The sequence below is a fragment of the Mizuhopecten yessoensis genome, unplaced genomic scaffold (genome assembly GCF_002113885.1).
Source record: "Mizuhopecten yessoensis strain PY_sf001 unplaced genomic scaffold, ASM211388v2 scaffold3229, whole genome shotgun sequence".
Lineage (NCBI taxonomy): Eukaryota > Metazoa > Mollusca > Bivalvia > Pectinida > Pectinidae > Mizuhopecten > Mizuhopecten yessoensis.
In genome coordinates this window covers 1,022,484-1,040,626 of record NW_018404940.1, presented here as the reverse complement: position 1 = coordinate 1,040,626, position 18,143 = coordinate 1,022,484, and the positions used below count along the sequence as shown (strand labels likewise).

General features: G+C 39.3%; 1 protein-coding gene across 1 annotated transcript in view; it reads left to right on the top strand.

The window, feature by feature from the left end:
* Nucleotides 1-18,143, top strand: part of LOC110447145 (heat shock protein 75 kDa, mitochondrial-like) — a 39,392-nt gene that overhangs the window by 18,331 nt on the left and 2,918 nt on the right. The gene's annotated exons all lie outside the window — the stretch shown is intronic.

The window sequence follows — 18,143 nt, the reverse complement described above, 5'->3', positions numbered from 1 at the left end:
TTAAATACTTGTAAATGTTTAAATGTAATCTCATAACCTATGAACAAGTTACACAAAATGTCCTGGATATTGCGTAGATTGAGTGCCAGGCTGGGTCAACTTATACAAATCATGCTTGGTGTTATTGGAATGGGCAACTTAACAAAAGCTATACTCATAGTATCAGGAGCAACTTTAAAATAAATGTTCTTGGTGCTTCAGGTACAGGACTTGACATTAGCTTTTGACAAAAACTCCAGCAAACTTAGTAATTGACAATCTGAGGATATTGTAACAACACATAGATTCTTAATTAACTGACATTCTAAATAGATATACAATCAGACTGGGAGGCACTTTTTATACTGCTAATGGTAGCCAGTAAGGGACCTATATAGTTTTAGCAATACTCTCCTTGTTATATATATTTTTATTGAAAATTATGATTAAGGGATGGGCTATTATGACCCTTACTCAACAACATGTTCTTTATATTTTACTGCCATTCTGTACTGATATACCACCTCCTTTATTCCATTATTTGAATCCTTCATACACAGCATCCCTGAGTGCCCTTGGCACTTTGATTTTAGTAGCTAGAGGTCATTGATGAAGGTCAGTAACTTATAGTAGCTACAGGTCATTAATGAAGGTCAGTAACTTACAGTAGCTACAGGTCATTGAAGGTCATTAACTTATAGTAGCTAGAGGTCATTGTTGAATGCCAGTAACTTACAGTAGCTAGAGGTCATTAAAGGTCAGTAACTTATAGAAGCTAGAGGTCATTGATGAATGTCAGTAACTTATAGTAGCTAGAGGTCGTTGATGAATGTCAGTAACTCACAGTAGCTAGAGGTCATTGAATGTCAGTAACTTATAGCAGCTAGAGGTCATTGATGAATGGCAGTAACTTATAGTAGCTAGAGGTCGTTGATGAATGTCAGTAACTTATAGTAGATAGAGGTCATTGATGAATCTCAGTAACTTATAGTAGCTCGAGGTCATTGATGAATGTAAGTAACTTATAGTAGCTAGAGGGCATTGTTGAATGCCAGTAACTTACAGTAGCTACAGGTAATTAATGAATGTCAGTAACTTATAGCAGCTAGAGGTCATTGATGAATGGCAGTAACTTATAGTAGCTAGAGGGCATTGTTGAATGCCAGTAACTTACAGTAGCTAGAGGTCATTGAATGTCAGTAACTTATAGAAGATAGAGGTCATTGATGAATCTCAGTAACTTATAGTAGCTAGAGGTCGTTGATGAATGTCAGTAACTTATAGAAGCTAGGGGTCATTGATGAATGTCAGTAACTTATAGTAGCTCGAGGTCATTGATGAATGTAAGTAACTTATAGTAGCTCGAGGTCATTGATGAATGTAAGTTACTTATAGTAGCTAGAGGTCATTAAAGGTCAGTAACTTATAGAAGCTAGAGGTGATTGATGAATGTCAGTAACTTACAGTAGCTAGAGGTCATTAGAGGTCAGTAACTTATAGAAGCTAGAGGTCATTGATGAAGGTCAGTAACTTACAGTAGCTAGAGGTCATTAGAGGTCAGTAACTTATAGAAGCTAGAGGTGATTGATGAATGTCAGTAACTTATAGCAGCTAGAGGTCATTGATGAATTTCAGTACCTTATAGTAGCTAGAGGTCATTAAATGTCAGTAACTTATATTTACTATGTCAATATGACCAATTATTATTGATGATATCGGATTCCTTTGAACAGGTCATTAATGAATGTCAGTAACTTATAGCAGCTAGAGGTCATTGATGAAGGTCAGTAACTTACAGTAGCTAGAGGTCATCAAAGGTCAGTAACTTATAGAAGCTAGAGGTGATTGATGAATGTCAGTAACTCACAGTAGCTAGAGGTCATTGATGAAGGTCAGTAACTTATAGTAGCCAGAGGTCATTGATGGTGGTCAGTAACTTACAGTAGCTACAGGTCATTGAATGTCAGTAACTTATAGAAGATAGAGGTCATTGATGAATGTCAGTAACTTATAGTAGCTAGAGGTCATTGACCCATGTCAGTAACTTATAGAAGCTAGAGGTCATTGATGACTGTAAGTAACTTATAGTAGCTAGAGGTCATTGATGACTGTAAGTAACTTATAGTAGCTAAAGGTCATTGCTGAATGTCAGCAACTTATAGTAGCTAAAGGTCATTGCTGAATGTCAGCAACTTATAGTAGCTAAAGGTCATTGCTGAATGTCAGCAACTTATAGTAGCTACCAGTAACTTATAGTAGCTAAAGGTCATTGCTGAATGTCAGCAACTTATAGTAGCTAAAGGTCATTGCTGAATGTCAGCAACTTATAGTAGCTAGAGGTCATTAATGAATGTCAGTAACTTACAGTAGCTACAGGTCATTGAATGTCAGTAACTTAAAGTAGCTACAGGTCATTGATGGTGGTCAGTAACTTATAGTAGCTACAGGTCATTGATGAATGACAGTAAGTTACAGTAGCTACCGGTCATTGATGGTGGTCAGTAACTTATAGTAGCTACCAGTAACTTATAGTAGCTACAGGTCATTAATGAAGGTCAGTTACTAATAGTAGCTACAGGTCATTAATGAAGGTCAATAACTTACAGTAGCTACAGGTCATTGAAGGTCAGTAAATTACAGTAGCAACAGGTCATTGGTAAATGTCAGTAACTTATATTTACTATGTCAATATGACCAATTATTATTGATGATATCGGATTCCTTTGAGCCATGGTGCTCAAAAACAAATGTTTACTACTGTATTATGAGTAAATACTCAACGAGATTCACTATATAATTATAATCTTCTATTTATGAATCGGATACAATCGTACAATTGTATGTAGCGGTATGACTGTATAACAAAGGAACAGGGAGTCTTCAGTTGTCTAGCCACCCTTACTGAATTAGCTGTACCACTGCATTACTGGAACAGATTGTAATACAAATAGAAAACCTGTAACCTTGATACACCCGAAACACTGGCTAGGTAGTGCCATGGACAATTGAATATATGGTAGTTTTATTGATAATTATGCTTTGATTTCATTGTCAGTAGTTGTAGAAAATGAGAGTTTCACATATCAATGATAATACAATATTGATTTCAGTGACAGTGACAGTAGACGAAGAAAATAAGTTTCACATATCAATGATAATACAATATTGATTTCAGTGACAGTGAATGTAAAAGATAAGTTTCACATATCAATAAATAAGTCAATAAAACCAAAACTATTATAGACTGCATTTATAGTATTGGGATATCGGGGCACTGTTGGATTTCCTTTTCATTAAGTACAAATCAAGCTTAAATGTGATCGGTGTGGAATTTTAAGAATGATGTTAATTTTAGGCATGCAGTGATTAAACAAGTTTAGCTGTGTTCAATAATCAACAAACTTGAGTTTACGTAGTCTAGCGGTAAAAGCAACTTTTCCCTGTGGTAGTTACTGCCTTCTGGAATAAGAGTGGCCATTATGATCAGGGGCCTCCCACGCCTGTTCAATAACCGTGAAACACCATTATAGTGTCACAGACAGTTTAGTGTAAAAGGAGGCTCAATTCTACCCATCCATACACAAAACCAGGAATGATTGCATGTCAGTCATTGCCTGCTTATAACTTACTGTAGTATATATAGATATATAGATAAAGAGCTATCGTGCCTTAATATGGAACATGTTGCCCTTTAAATTTGTGTTTTGAGGTTGATTAAAAACATTAAAAAAATGGATTATAAAAACAGCATTTCTCCTCATCTTGTTGATGTTCTGTAATTAATTCAAGTGGGAGGCTATGCCAGAATTTTCCATTTTGCCTTCTCTGAGTTGAACGCAATTTTACCTAAGTTAAGAGTAAGTCATCCTTTATGCCACTTAATTACAATAATGTACCGGTGATCATTACTAGAATGAGGTATACAATTCTGTATCAATCTCATTACATGAATGAATCGTTACGCTACATTGTTCAGTGTGACGTGATTGGTAGTACACTGGAGACCTAATGTACTAAGAACCTCATGTCCTGACATGTTTAACTGACGCCCAGTTCGCTGAGCTCAGCAGTTCTGTGTTCATAGAGCAACACAAGGTAGTTGTCTCGGTCTTTGTCTGCTCCCAGCCAGTGTTAGCATTGATTGGGAATCTTGAGAAAGCCAGCTAGCCTCGGGCCCATCTCTAATGCCATGTTATAGATTTTGTTCGGTGTACAATTATTCCACCAACACATATTCACTATACAGATAGGTTTTCTGGCTAAATATAGATACAGGTGATGCTGTTTGCTAGCCTATGTCCATTATGTTACATAAGCATACTGTCCAGTTCTTTAATTGTCTCGACACAGAGATGACCTCTAAATACATTACCGTTATAGTTGAAGGTCGTCTACAATCTCATAACAGATCTCTTCCTGTAACATTATGTATGTGTCTAATAGTTTCCATTAAGTGTTCTGTTTTTTCAAGATTGGACATCATCTTGTCTAATTATGGAGTTATGCACAAGTAAAAATGGGACAAGCAATTTTTAGAAGACAGGAAATATTTGTTTATATTTGTATTTGTTTACCTGCTGGAACGTTACCTATTATGATATTGCTCTTTTCCAGGCATTTATTCTGTCACTTTCCATCTATTCCCTTAAATGTTGATAAGGTTTACCGACATAAGATGTAGTAGTGCATGTTTATAATGCTGATCCAATAATTGTTTACAGAGTTATTGCCCTTTTTGATATGTCTGATAAAGTAGTTCCTCTGTTTCCATCGTATTTCCTTGAAACTTGTCAAGTTCACCATCATCAATACTATACAGAAAATGCAGGGATGGGCACATTGCATACCCAAACTGTACTCTTGTTATTATTATCCCCCGCGTAACACGTTTGCGGGGGATATTACATTGGGGTCCATCCGACTGTGCGTTACGTGCATGAAGAGGAAGTTTTGTACACTTACTAGGCTAGTGCTCTTATCAATCCTTTTTAGATGGGGAAGTCATCAGTGTTAAGTAAAAGATGATCTACATCAAAATATCAGTAACAGTGGTGGAATGGAGTTAATACCTGTGATTGTAATATTAACATAGATATATATGATTGTGTGTCTTTCTTTTAAACAGCGGGGCGGGGGGATAATGTCACGCTTTGCATTATCTTGTAACATTATTTTCATCATCATTAATTTTCTTTAAAAGAATCAGTTTATGTGTTTTGAAATTCACACACGGAGTTTAGAAACTATTCATGGTATGAAAATTTCGCTGTGGTACTAATGTTGCAGTGCTTTTTTTAAGTATGTCCATATGTCTGCCTGTGTACTTTTCATTCTTATTTACCAAACCTAAAACTGGCAAAAATAATTACCGTATGAATATTTCCTCTTGATTAATATACAAGTACACATTGAGTGGTATAGTAAGGATTAGGAAAATACTTACAATGGTTTCCTTATTTGTCATAAGTTACACACCTTTAACAAAACTTTACAACCGATCTACAACATGCAGCCAATACAATAACCAAAACTTACTATGTAACATCTTCATTAGTCCAATTGATTTACCAATCAGAATTGTCTACAATGAATCATCTTTCAGATTATAAGTTATGGAGTCCATATTGCATAGGCTCTTAGAGGGTCAGCCAACAGCAAAATTGTCTAAGGATGTGCTTCCTGTTTATAAAGGCGATATCTCCTGATAAGGACTAGTATATTATTAATAATATTACTGGGACCAGTGCGTTAAAGGACCATACACAAACATGCCTGCTTTGAGGATGCGAGGGGGGCTTCACAACTAGGACTGGTACGTTAAAGGTTCATACACAAACATGCCTGATTTTAGGATGGGAGGGGGGCTTCCCAACTAGGACTAGTGCGTTAAAGGTCCATACACAAACAAGCCTGATTTTAGGATGGGAGGGGGGGGCCTTCACAACTAGGACTAGTGAGTTAAAGGTCCATACACATTAGGATGGGAGGGGGGCTTCACAACTAGGCCTAGTGAGTTAAAGGTCCATACACAAACAAGCCTGATTTTAGGATGGGAGGGGGGCGTCACAACTAGGACTGGTACATTAAAGGCCCATACACAAACATGCCTGATTTAAGGATGGGAGGGGGGCTTCACAACTAGGCCTGGTACGTTAAAGGTCCATACACAAACAAGCCTGCTTTAAGGATGGGAGGAGGGGCCTTCACAACTAGGACTGGTACGTTAACGGTTCATACACAAACATGCCTGATTTTAGAATGGGAGGGGGGCTTCACAACTAGGACTGGTACACTAAAGGTCCATACACAAACATGCCTGATTTTAGAATGGGAGGGGGGCTTCACAACTAGGCCTAGTGAGTTAAAGGTCCATACACAAACAAGCCTGATTTTAGGATGGGAGGGGGGGTTCACAACTAGGACTAGTACCTTAAAGGTCCATACACAAACGTGCCTGATTTTAGGATGGGAGGGGGGCTTAACAACTAGGACTAGTGATTTAAAGCTCCATACACAAACAAGCCTGCTTTAAGGATGGGAGGGGGGCTTCACAACTAGGCCTGGTACGTTAAAGGTCCATACACAAACAAGCCTGATTTTAGGATGGGAGGGGGGGTTCACAACTAGGACTAGTACCTTAAAGGTCGATACACAAACATGTCTACTTTTAGAATGGGGGGGGGGCTTCACAACTAGGACTGGTACCTTAAAGGTCCATACACAAACGTGGCTACTTTTAGAATGGGAGGGGGGCTTCACAACTAGGCCTAGTGAGTTAAAGGTCCATACACATTAGGATGGGAGGGGGGCTTCACAACTAGGACTTGTACGTTAAAGGTTCATACACAAACATGCCTGATTTTAGGATGGGAGGGGGGCTTCACAACTAGGACTAGTACCTTAAAGGTCCATACACAAACGTGTCTACTTTTAGAATGGGAGGGGGGCTTCACAACTAGGACTGGTACGTTAAAGGTCCATACACAAACATGCCTGATTTTAGGATGGGAGGGGGGCTTCACAACTAGGACTAGTACCTTAAAGGTCCATACACAAACATGTCTACTTTAAGGATGGGAGGGGGGCTTAACAGCTAGGACTGGTACATTAAAGGTCCATACACAAACATGCCTGCGTTAAGGATTGGAGGGGGGCTTCACAACTAGGACTGGTACGTTAAAGGTCCATACACAACCATGCCTGATTTAAGGATGGGAGGGGGGCTTCACAACTAGGACTGGTACGTTAAAGGTCCATACACAACCATGCCTGATTTAAGGATGGGAGGGGGGCTTCACAACTAGGACTAGTGCGTTAAAGGTCCATACACAAACATGCCTGCTTTAAGGATGGGAGGGGGGCTTCACAACTAGGACTAGTGAGTTAAAGGTCCATACACAAACATGTCTACTTTAAGGATGGGAGGGGGGCTTCACAACTAGGACTAGTGAGTTAAAGGTCCATACACATTAGGATGGGAGGGGGGCTTCACAACTAGGACTGGTACGTTAAAGGTTCATACACAAACATGCCTGATTTAAGGATGGGAGGGGGTCTTCACAACTAGGACTGGTACGTTAAAGGTCCATACACAAACATGCCTGATTTAAGGATGGGAGGGGGCCTTCACAACTAGGACTAGTACTAATTTGTATGGAAACATTTATGGTTTTTTACTGTCAGTTAATTTTCTTTTACCTCATACCTACCAGCCAATTGCTCAGATGAGATATTACCTGTTTCTATATATGATTGTAACAAAACCTGATGAACATCATACTACCACACAAGCCTTCATATGTTATTTTATAATCAGTGTATTGATAGATATCGATCCATTCTGGACATTAAATGGAATCCAATATCATCACAAAGGCCTACTGATCAAGTTTAAATAGACTGTCCATTTAGTGAAAGCAAGTGATAGACAAAGTTTAGCCCTGTGGGCCTCCACCCGTCCACTCCCTCACAGATTGGTTTGTGTTCTGCCATTCTCCCTTACTTCGTTTAACACCAGTAGATGTATTACCTATTGGATGGTCACCGTGCTGCTCTCAACTGTCCTTGTGGAATAGATAGCTCAACTATCGCTAAACTAACGAGAAGTACTGCACACAGCAGCATAATAAACTACTCAATACTCGATCGAAGGGCAATAACTGTCAAAATCTCTAAATCCAAATTGGAATGCACAATTACATGAGCCTTTGACATTTCAAGAAGATTTAACTAAACCTGAGGGAGAACAATACCAAAAAATAATTTGATGTTAAAAATAATAACGGGCAATAGTCATCAAACCAGAATTTAAATTTAAAAGCACAGTTTTATGGTGTGATAATATATCCCGCCAAGTTAAAAAAATATATGTATACCATTGGAAAAATGAATAAGGAAATCTGTGGAGTGCATATTCGTAAAGTTATACAATGTAAGTAAGGCTACTACATTGTCATCACTCTAGATATGTCATTTCTCCGCAGATTTTGATGAAATAAGGTATGACAATATCTCAAACAAATTAATGTCGAACAAATTAATGTCTAAAGGTCAAGGTCACTGCTATCATTATATAAAAAAAAAAGTTGTTATCTCTCCAGTAACTTCTTAATACTATGAAGTCCCAAGGGAATGCAATCATTCATGCCCAGATCAGGTTTCAATGGTCTCTCTATATCCTTACGGTTTCCAGCTAGACGTTAATATTCAGCAAGCAAAAACATCCTCCATAGATTTGGGAGAAATGTTTATGTTGTTATGAACCTGGAGGTGTACGTGAGGTGTACGTATCACGAGTGAAGGATTGTGGTTGTAAGCAGCCTGGTAACTAAACAGGTTATCAGGCTAGATAGGGTGGTGTCACATATACACAGTACAGGAGGTAGATAGAGTGGGACTGTGTCACATCTACACAGTACAGGGGCTAGATAGGGTGGTGTAACCCCTCTACACAGTACATGGGGTACAATGGGTGGGACTGTGTCACATCTACACAGTACAGGGGGTAGATAGAGTGGGACTGTGTAACATCTACACAGTACTATACAGGGGGTAGATAGGGTGGGACTGTGTCACCTCTACAAAGTACATGGGTAGATAGGGTGGGACTGTGTCACATCTACACAGTACTATACAGGGGGTAGATAGGGTGGGACTGTGTCACCTCTACAAAGTACATGGGTAGATAGGGTGGGAGAAGATAGGGTGGGACTGTGTTACATCTACAAAGTACTAGGGTGGGACTATGTCAAATCTACACAGTACAGGGGGTAGATATGGTGGGACTGTGTCAGATCTACACAGTACTATACAGGGGGAAGATAGGGTGGGACTGTGTCACATCTACACAGTAATATACAGGGGGAAGATAGGGTGGGACTGTGTTACATCTACAAAGTACAGGGACTAGATAGGGTGGGGCTGTGTCACATCTACACAGTAATATACAGGGGGTAGATAGGGGGGGACTGTGTCACATCTACGCAGTACATGGGGTAGATAGGGTGGGACTGTGTCACATCTACACAGTACAGGGGGTAGATAGGGTGGGACTGTGTCACATCTACAAAGTACAGGGACTAGATAGGGTGGGACTGTGTCACATCTACACAGTACATGGGGTAGATAGGGTGGGACTGTGTCGCATCTACAAAGTACAGGGGGTAGATAGGGTGGTGTCACATCTTCACAGTACAGGGGGTAGATAGGGTGGGACTGTGTCACATCTACACAGTACATGGGGTAGATAAGGTGGGACTGTGTCACATCTACACAGTACATGGGTAGATAGAGTGGGACTGTGTCACATCTACACAGTACAGGGGATAAATAGGGTGAGACTGTGTCACATCTACACAGTAATATACAGGGGGTAGATAGGGTGGGACTGTGTCACATCTACACAGTACATGGGGTAGATAGGGTGGGACTGTGTCACATCTACACAGTACAGGGGGTAGATAGGGTGGGACTGTGTCACATCTACACAGTACAGGGGGTAGATAGGGTGGGACTGTGTCACATCTACACAGTACAGGGGGTAGATAGGGTGGGACTGTGTCACATCTACACAGTACAGGGGGTAGATAGGGTGGGACTGTGTCACATCTACACAGTACAGGGGGTAGATAGGGTGGGACTGTGTCACATCTACACAGTACAGGGGGTAGATAGGGTGGGACTGTGTCACATCTACACAGTACAGGGGGTAGATAGGGTGGGACTGTGTCACATCTACACAGTACAGGGGGTAGATAGGGTGGGACTGTGTCACATCTACACAGTACAGGGGGTAGATAGGGTGGGACTGTGTCACATCTACACAGTACAGGGGGTAGATAGGGTGGGACTGTGTCACATCTACACAGTACAGGGGGTAGATAGGGTGGGACTGTGTCACATCTACACAGTACAGGGGGTAGATAGGGTGGGACTGTGTCACATCTACACAGTACAGGGGGTAGATAGGGTGGGACTGTGTCACATCTACACAGTACAGGGGGTAGATAGGGTGGGACTGTGTCACATCTACACAGTACAGGGGGTAGATAGGGTGGGACTGTGTCACATCTACACAGTACAGGGGGTAGATAGGGTGGGACTGTGTCACATCTACACAGTACAGGGGGTAGATAGGGTGGGACTGTGTCACATCTACACAGTACAGGGGGTAGATAGGGTGGGACTGTGTCACATCTACACAGTACAGGGGGTAGATAGGGTGGGACTGTGTCACATCTACACAGTACAGGGGGTAGATAGGGTGGGACTGTGTCACATCTACACAGTACAGGGGGTAGATAGGGTGGGACTGTGTCACATCTACACAGTACAGGGGGTAGATAGGGTGGGACTGTGTCACATCTACACAGTACATGGGGTAGATAGGGTGGGACTGTGTCACATCTACACAGTACATGGGGTAGATAGGGTGGGACTGTGTCACATCTACACAGTACATGGGGTAGATAGGGTGGGACTGTGTCACATCTACACAGTACATGGGGTAGATAGGGTGGGACTGTGTCACATCTACACAGTACATGGGGTAGATAGGGTGGGACTGTGTCACATCTACACAGTACATGGGGTAGATAGGGTGGGACTGTGTCACATCTACACAGTACATGGGGTAGATAGGGTGGGACTGTGTCACATCTACACAGTACAGGGGGTAGATAGGGTGGGACTGTGTCACATGTACACAGTACAGGGGGTAGATAGGGTGGGACTGTGTCACATGTACACAACATAAACAGGATATTTACACGATCTTTTGTTCTCTCAGGCTGGTGCCCCACATAGACACCTTTCAAAATGAAGGCAAGGTGTTGTCATGGCATATATGGACAAATGGAGTAGTACATATACCATAAACACCATTGCACTACGCTGTTGTGCTGCAGATGTACAAATAACACAAATAAAGCTGAAAGTTTACAAACAGTGTCTTCTTGGAGTTGATGTTAGGCTGCTAATATTTGTTTTTATCCGAATCAACTGGTATGGGTAAAAAAATGATATTTGTTAACATAATATTAATTTATAACAAGAAGATAACTAAGAGATATTAGAGTACTGTATGTAACACACTTTAGACTAGCTGGTACTAATACACAATATGAAACACTGTATAACGGATTATTTAAATTTTTGTAAGTTTGACCTAAAATTAGAAAATTGAATTTTCTTAGATTATAATTTCGCAATCTAGACATGTGAAGGAACAACATTTTGGGGGGTGTTTTAGCACAGAGATGGGACACTCAGCATATAAAGTGTCACAACCACATGCAAGCTATTTCATTAAGACATTATGGTTATGAAGTATATTTTCACGGCTCAGTTTTACACCTCATTATTCTGCAGATCTTGTTTTTGCGATCGTATCATTGACCTGTGATGAAACGAAAATATCATCCCCGTTGAAATATCCTGTTATACGGTAGTCATGGGAATATTTATGTTGATGTTTGTATGTTCATAAAAAACACGTGAATATTTTAAAACATATAGTAGAGGGGTAGGAGTTTCCACAACATAGACCAGCTTACAAGATTAAAATGATGGATAACTTTTTTATTACTGAGTGGACACCCGGTATACCGTCGAGGTACCATAGTCCAGCCAACACCCAACAAAAGGATCCTACCTAATATTGGAACGGTGTTGGCTCTTCTCCCCCTTTATATTTTAAAACATGGTACAGTATTAAATTAGCACTTTACATACTTTTGATATAGGTTTTTACGGCCCCCAGAGTTCAATATAGACTGCATCCTGGTCCTAAATGTCTGGCATTGATTGTTCTGTATAATAGACACGTCCCTGTAAACCACCTTGGTGCAGCCATCAATTCCTGATGGAGTATTTGAAAGATGAATCATTTAATTTATACAAGTTAATCGACTGTTCCTTACCTAGCTGTGGTGGTGTCATAAAATCTATAATGACTCTTGGATTTGCATGTCTTTAGAAATTTGAATTACTAAATGAAATTGTTGCAGTACCTCATTTTCAGATTTTTTTTATGTAATAAAATGCAATAATTTTAAAATTTAGATTACTAAAAAAATTACTAGGTAGTCCTGAAACAAAATTGTAAATTATAAATTTTGTTCTATTGTATTAATATACCTAAGTTCAGATGTGCAAACCAATGTTAGGTCAGTATGCAGTGCTGATGGGCCCCCCATACAGACAGGGTTTACCTGAGAACAACTCCTACCCAGCTGATATCCTATACGTGTACATTTCAGAAAGTTGAGAACATTCTTACATTCAATAGGTGCTCTGTTCATATCTATGACCTGTAGTTGATAAGAAAATAAATGGTTTACAATCTAGGAAGTGTATCAATAGTGCATTAGATTTCGTCCAAATCTTCTCCCTACAAATACAGAACAAATAAGGACTGTAAGAGGTAATCTGTCTTATCCAGGTAGGCTTTGCTTTTGAAAACATATAGAAAAATAAAAGCATAAACAAAGCCCTATACTACTTCAACATAACCAAAACATTTAAACCACAAAATTGTTTGTTTTGTTTTCAGTTGGCAATCATGACATACAGTTAAAAAATTGTGACTTAAAGGAATTTCAAGAATGTGTTTCGTAATATTGTATCAATATGTTGATACTGTAAGTGACTTTTATTCCTCAAATGGTAGTTAGTGACTTGTATCCCACACAGTGGTAGTTAGTGACTTGTATCCCACACAGTGGTAGTTAGTGACTTGTATCCCACACAGTGGTAGTTAGTGACTTGTATCCCACACAGTGGTAGTTAGTGACTTGTATCCCACACAGTGGTAGTTAGTGACTTGTATCCCACACAGTGGTAGTTAGTGACTTGTATCCCACACAGTGGTAGTTAGTGACTTGTATCCCACACAGTGGTAGTTAGTGACTTGTATCCCACACAGTAATAGTTAGTGACTTGTATCCCTTAGACATATAACTTGACTTTTTTAGTATGTTTCCTTCCCTATTCTAGCTTCATCTACAAGCTTATCTTTCTCTCTATACTTTAGAAATTGCGTTTTCGGTGTTTTTTAAACGACCTTACTAAACAACCTCGGCAACACAGTTAAACGTAGCCACTTTGTACCTGGACCGTAGTTTTTCCCCGCCCGGGGCACTTACGTAACGCGACAAGGTGTGAAAGGGGAGCTTTAGATTTAAAACGAATGCAAATAACAAATACTAAACACATCCAATTGTGTTTTCATAACGGTATACGGTATCACATATCAGCTCTATCCGTTAGGCACAGGCCAGGTAAAACTCTGGTCACTCATCAAATTGTTATTTATCTGTTCTGTTACCTAGCTAGGAGCCAAATCTATTCTTGACAGTCTAACGGTCACTGTAATACTGTGTTACATGCATTATAAAATTGTACATAATGTTGATTATTGTGATGAGAAATTACAATAATAAATAGTGTAAATTATTGTATACTAGTACGAGCCTTCAAATTGTGACTTGTATCCCACACAGTGGCAGTTAGTGACTTGTATCCCACACAGTAATAATTAGTGACTTGTATTCCACACAGTAATAGTGACTAGTATCCCACACAATGTGAGTTAGTGACTTGTATCCCACACAGTGGTAGTTTGTGACGTGTACCCCACACAGTGGTAGTAAGTGACTTGTACACAATGGTAGTAAGTGACTAGTATCCCACACAGTGGTAGTAAGTGACTTGTATCCCACACAGTAATAATTAGTGACTTGTACACAATGGTAGTAAGTGACTAGTATCCCACACAATGGTAGTTTGTGACATGTACCCCACACAGTGGTAGTAAGTGACTTGTATCCCACCCAGTAATAATTAGTGACTTGTACACAATGGTAGTAAGAGACTAGTATACCACACAGTGATAGTAAGTGACTTGTACACAATGGTAGTAAGTGCCTAGTACCCCACACAGTGGTAGTAAGTAGTTAGTGACTTGTATCCCACACAGTGGTAGTTTGTGACGTGTACCCCACAGTTAGTGACTTGTATCCCACACAGTAATAATTCGTGACTTGTACACAATGGTAGTAAGTGAATAGTATCCCACACAGTGGTAGTAAGTGTCTTGTACACAATGGTAGTAAGTGACTAGTAGCCCACACAGTGGTAGTTTGTGACGTGTACCCCACAGTTAGTGACTTGTATCCCACACAGTAATAATTAGGGACTTGTACACAATGGTAGTAAGTGACTAGCATCCCACATAGTGGTAGTAAGTGACTTGTACACAATGGGAGTAAGTGACTAGTATCCCACTCAGTGGTCGTAAGTGACTTGTACACAATGGTAGTAAGAGACTAGTATACCACACAGTGATAGTAAGTGACTTGTACACAATGGTAGTAAGGGACTAGTATCCCACATAGTGGTAGTAAGTGACTAGTACCCCACACAGTGGCAGTAAGTGACTTGTACACAATGGTAGTTGTACCCCACACAGTGGTAGTAAGTGACTAGTACCCCACACAGTGGTAGTAAATGACTTGTACACAATGGTAGTAAGTGAATAGTATCCCACACAGTGGTAGTAAGTGTCTTGTACACAATGGTAGTAAGTGACTAGCATCCCACATAGTGGTAGTAAGTGACTTGTATCCCACCCAGTAATAATTAGTGACTTGTACACAATGATAGTAAGTGACTAGTATCCCACACAGTAATAATTAGTGACTTGTACTCAATGGTAGTAAGTGACTAGTATCCCACACAGGGGTAGTAAGGGACTTGTACACAATGGTAGTAAGTGACTAGTCTCCTACACAGTGGCAGTAAGTGACTTGTACACAATGGTAGTAAGAGACTAGTATACCACACAGTGATAGTAAGTGACTTGTACACAATGGTAGTAAGGGACTAGTATCCCACATAGTGGTAGTAAGTGACTTGTATCCCACACAGAAATAATTAGTGACTTGTACACAATGGTAGTAAGAGACTAGTATACCACACAGTGATAGTAAGTGACTTGTACACAATGGTAGTAAGGGACTAGTATCCCACATAGTGGTAGTAAGTGACTAGTACCCCACACAGTGGTAGTAAATGACTTGTACACAATGGTAGTAAGTGAATAGTATCCCACACAGTGGTAGTAAGTGACTTGTACTCAATGGTAGTAAGTGACTAGTATCCCACGCAGTGGTAGTAAGTGACTTGTACACAATGGAAGTAAGTGACTAGTATCCCACACAGTGGCAGTAAGTGACTTGTACACAATGGTAGTTGTACCCCACACAGTGGTAGTAAGTGACTAGTATCCCACACAGTGGTAGTAAGTGACTAGTATCCCACACATTGGTAGTAAGTGACTAGTACCCCACACAGTGGTAGTAAGTGACTTGTACACAATGGGAGTAAGTGACTAGTATCCCACACAGTGGTAGTAAGTGACTAGTATCCCACACAGTGGTAGTTAGTGACTTGTATCCCACACATTGGTAGTTAGTAACCCGTACACAATGGTAGTAAGTGACTAGTATCCCACACAGTGGTAGATAGTGACTTGCATACCTGTTGCTGGTACAGATCATATAGATTATAAGTTTGAGCAATCAGTGATGTGTCCGTATTCAATTCGTTTTGCTGCATAACTGATGTGTTTATTATTGATTTTCAGTCACAGAATATTCTTGAAATTTTAGCTTAGTGTTTTTAAAACATGTATATATATACTCTGGGATGTTAATGATATGAGTGTTACTTATTTAGCATACAGGATGAGAAGATTTTTTTTTAATTTCCATTCAAGGTATTAGATATAATATTGATAGTAATAGACTCTGCTATAATTACACTCCTGATTGACTGAAATCCTGCATATACCTAGGTTTGTTTAAGGCTGATGCTGGCTTGGGAATAGGAAGGGTGGACAGCAAAAGTTATTAGGAAGAGAATTTGATTCATTTTTTAATTTTTTTTATGTGTGGTATTATATATGTGTTCGTGTCCAAGTAATTTCTGCATAAGTACGTGTTTTACATGTATACATGTTTATTGGAATATTGGTGAACTTGTATAATACCAAACCCTATACAAATACAATAAAGTTTATACTTGAATGTATTTAATTTTGAAAATTGTAAGGATATCAACCGTTTTCTATGTTCTTAAATCTTTGTTTGTCTAAAAATTGTAGAACAAATTCTTTAGATGAAAATAATAAAACATACAGAATGCACTACTAGATATCTCCATACTTTTGTTGCTATGATAAAACCGTGGACAGTGTCAATGACTAGTTTATACGGCAGATAGGAGATATTCAGACCTTTACTACTCTGACATCCAGTATTTGTACCATGTGACCACCCTGGGTGTGTTCCCCTTACACAATCTTGTTTATTTATCACGCAGTACAGTACGTGTAACAACCCAACCTGGCTAGTGGTGGTGAAAACAACATCAATTCAAATTGAATAAACATGGGTAACATTCTAAATTTCAACTTTTCTGTAATTTGAATTTGTTTTTAAGTTTTCTGGGACATATTGAAAATCACCCTATACATCTTATGGCATTATTTCTTGTGAAAATATTGACACATATTTATAGAATATATAAAAATTAGGAGAAAGGATTTTGTGACGATAGTTACGTTCCAGTAAATGGTAAGGATAAATAAACACATCATGCTCTGTATTCAGTGATTTGTTGCAAGATACCCTTGAGTATCTTTCAGAAACCCAAGCATCTTAATTGGAAGAAAGCAATGACATGGTCTCCAAACACTTGACCCTCATTAAGTTAATTGAAAAATATTAAATTATCATTGATAATGTGGAATGTCAATATACAATGCAAGGTGTTTAAAGTAAGATGGACCCAGGTATGTGGTGGACAGTTCTGCTTGTGTAAGCCACCTCATATTGACCTATTTATTTTAAGTATATTAGTAACAGAACTGTTCAGTGCTTCAAAATACTGATGTGAAGATCTAGTCCTATCAGTGTCCCTGTCAGTATAGGCCTGTCTCATAGGTGTCTTGTCTTCACTGACAGCCATAGTAAAGCACTGTTTCACTGCATCACAGGCTACAGTGAGATGTGTCTGTCTTAGAGATGAAGGAATTTGAGATGACAGTATTAGGTTACTACACCTCTCCAGGCTTGAATTATGTAGGTTACACAAGGGAATGATGGAAATGTACCCATGAGTTATCATAGCCAACCCTCTTGGACTGGTTGGTAGTGAGCGGAAAAGTCAACTCATTTTACCTCACCAATTAAAAGGCAAAGTGAGCTTATGCTATGGTGTAGCAAAAAGGCTACTTTTCATGAGTGGCTTGAATTATATTTGATCTTATTTAATTCAATATACTATGGGGAAAGCATTTTCAGTTTGGTATTAGTGAAGGGTGTGACCCCTGTTAGTGTAGATGACAGCATGTCTCTGTACATAGAAATAACAGATGAAATAAAGCATTCCAACAATGAGATATATACCGTAAAAACCTGTGTAATTTGCACACCTATCTAATTTGCAAAGGTACTTTTAAGGCTGAAAATACTGAAAAAAGTTTCTACTCGTATATTTTGCGCATCAATTTTTTCCCTCGAAAACGATGTCCAGAATGCCCGGAAAATTGACCTCCGACACGAAACTTAGACACAAATATCTACTTTCTCATATCATTTATT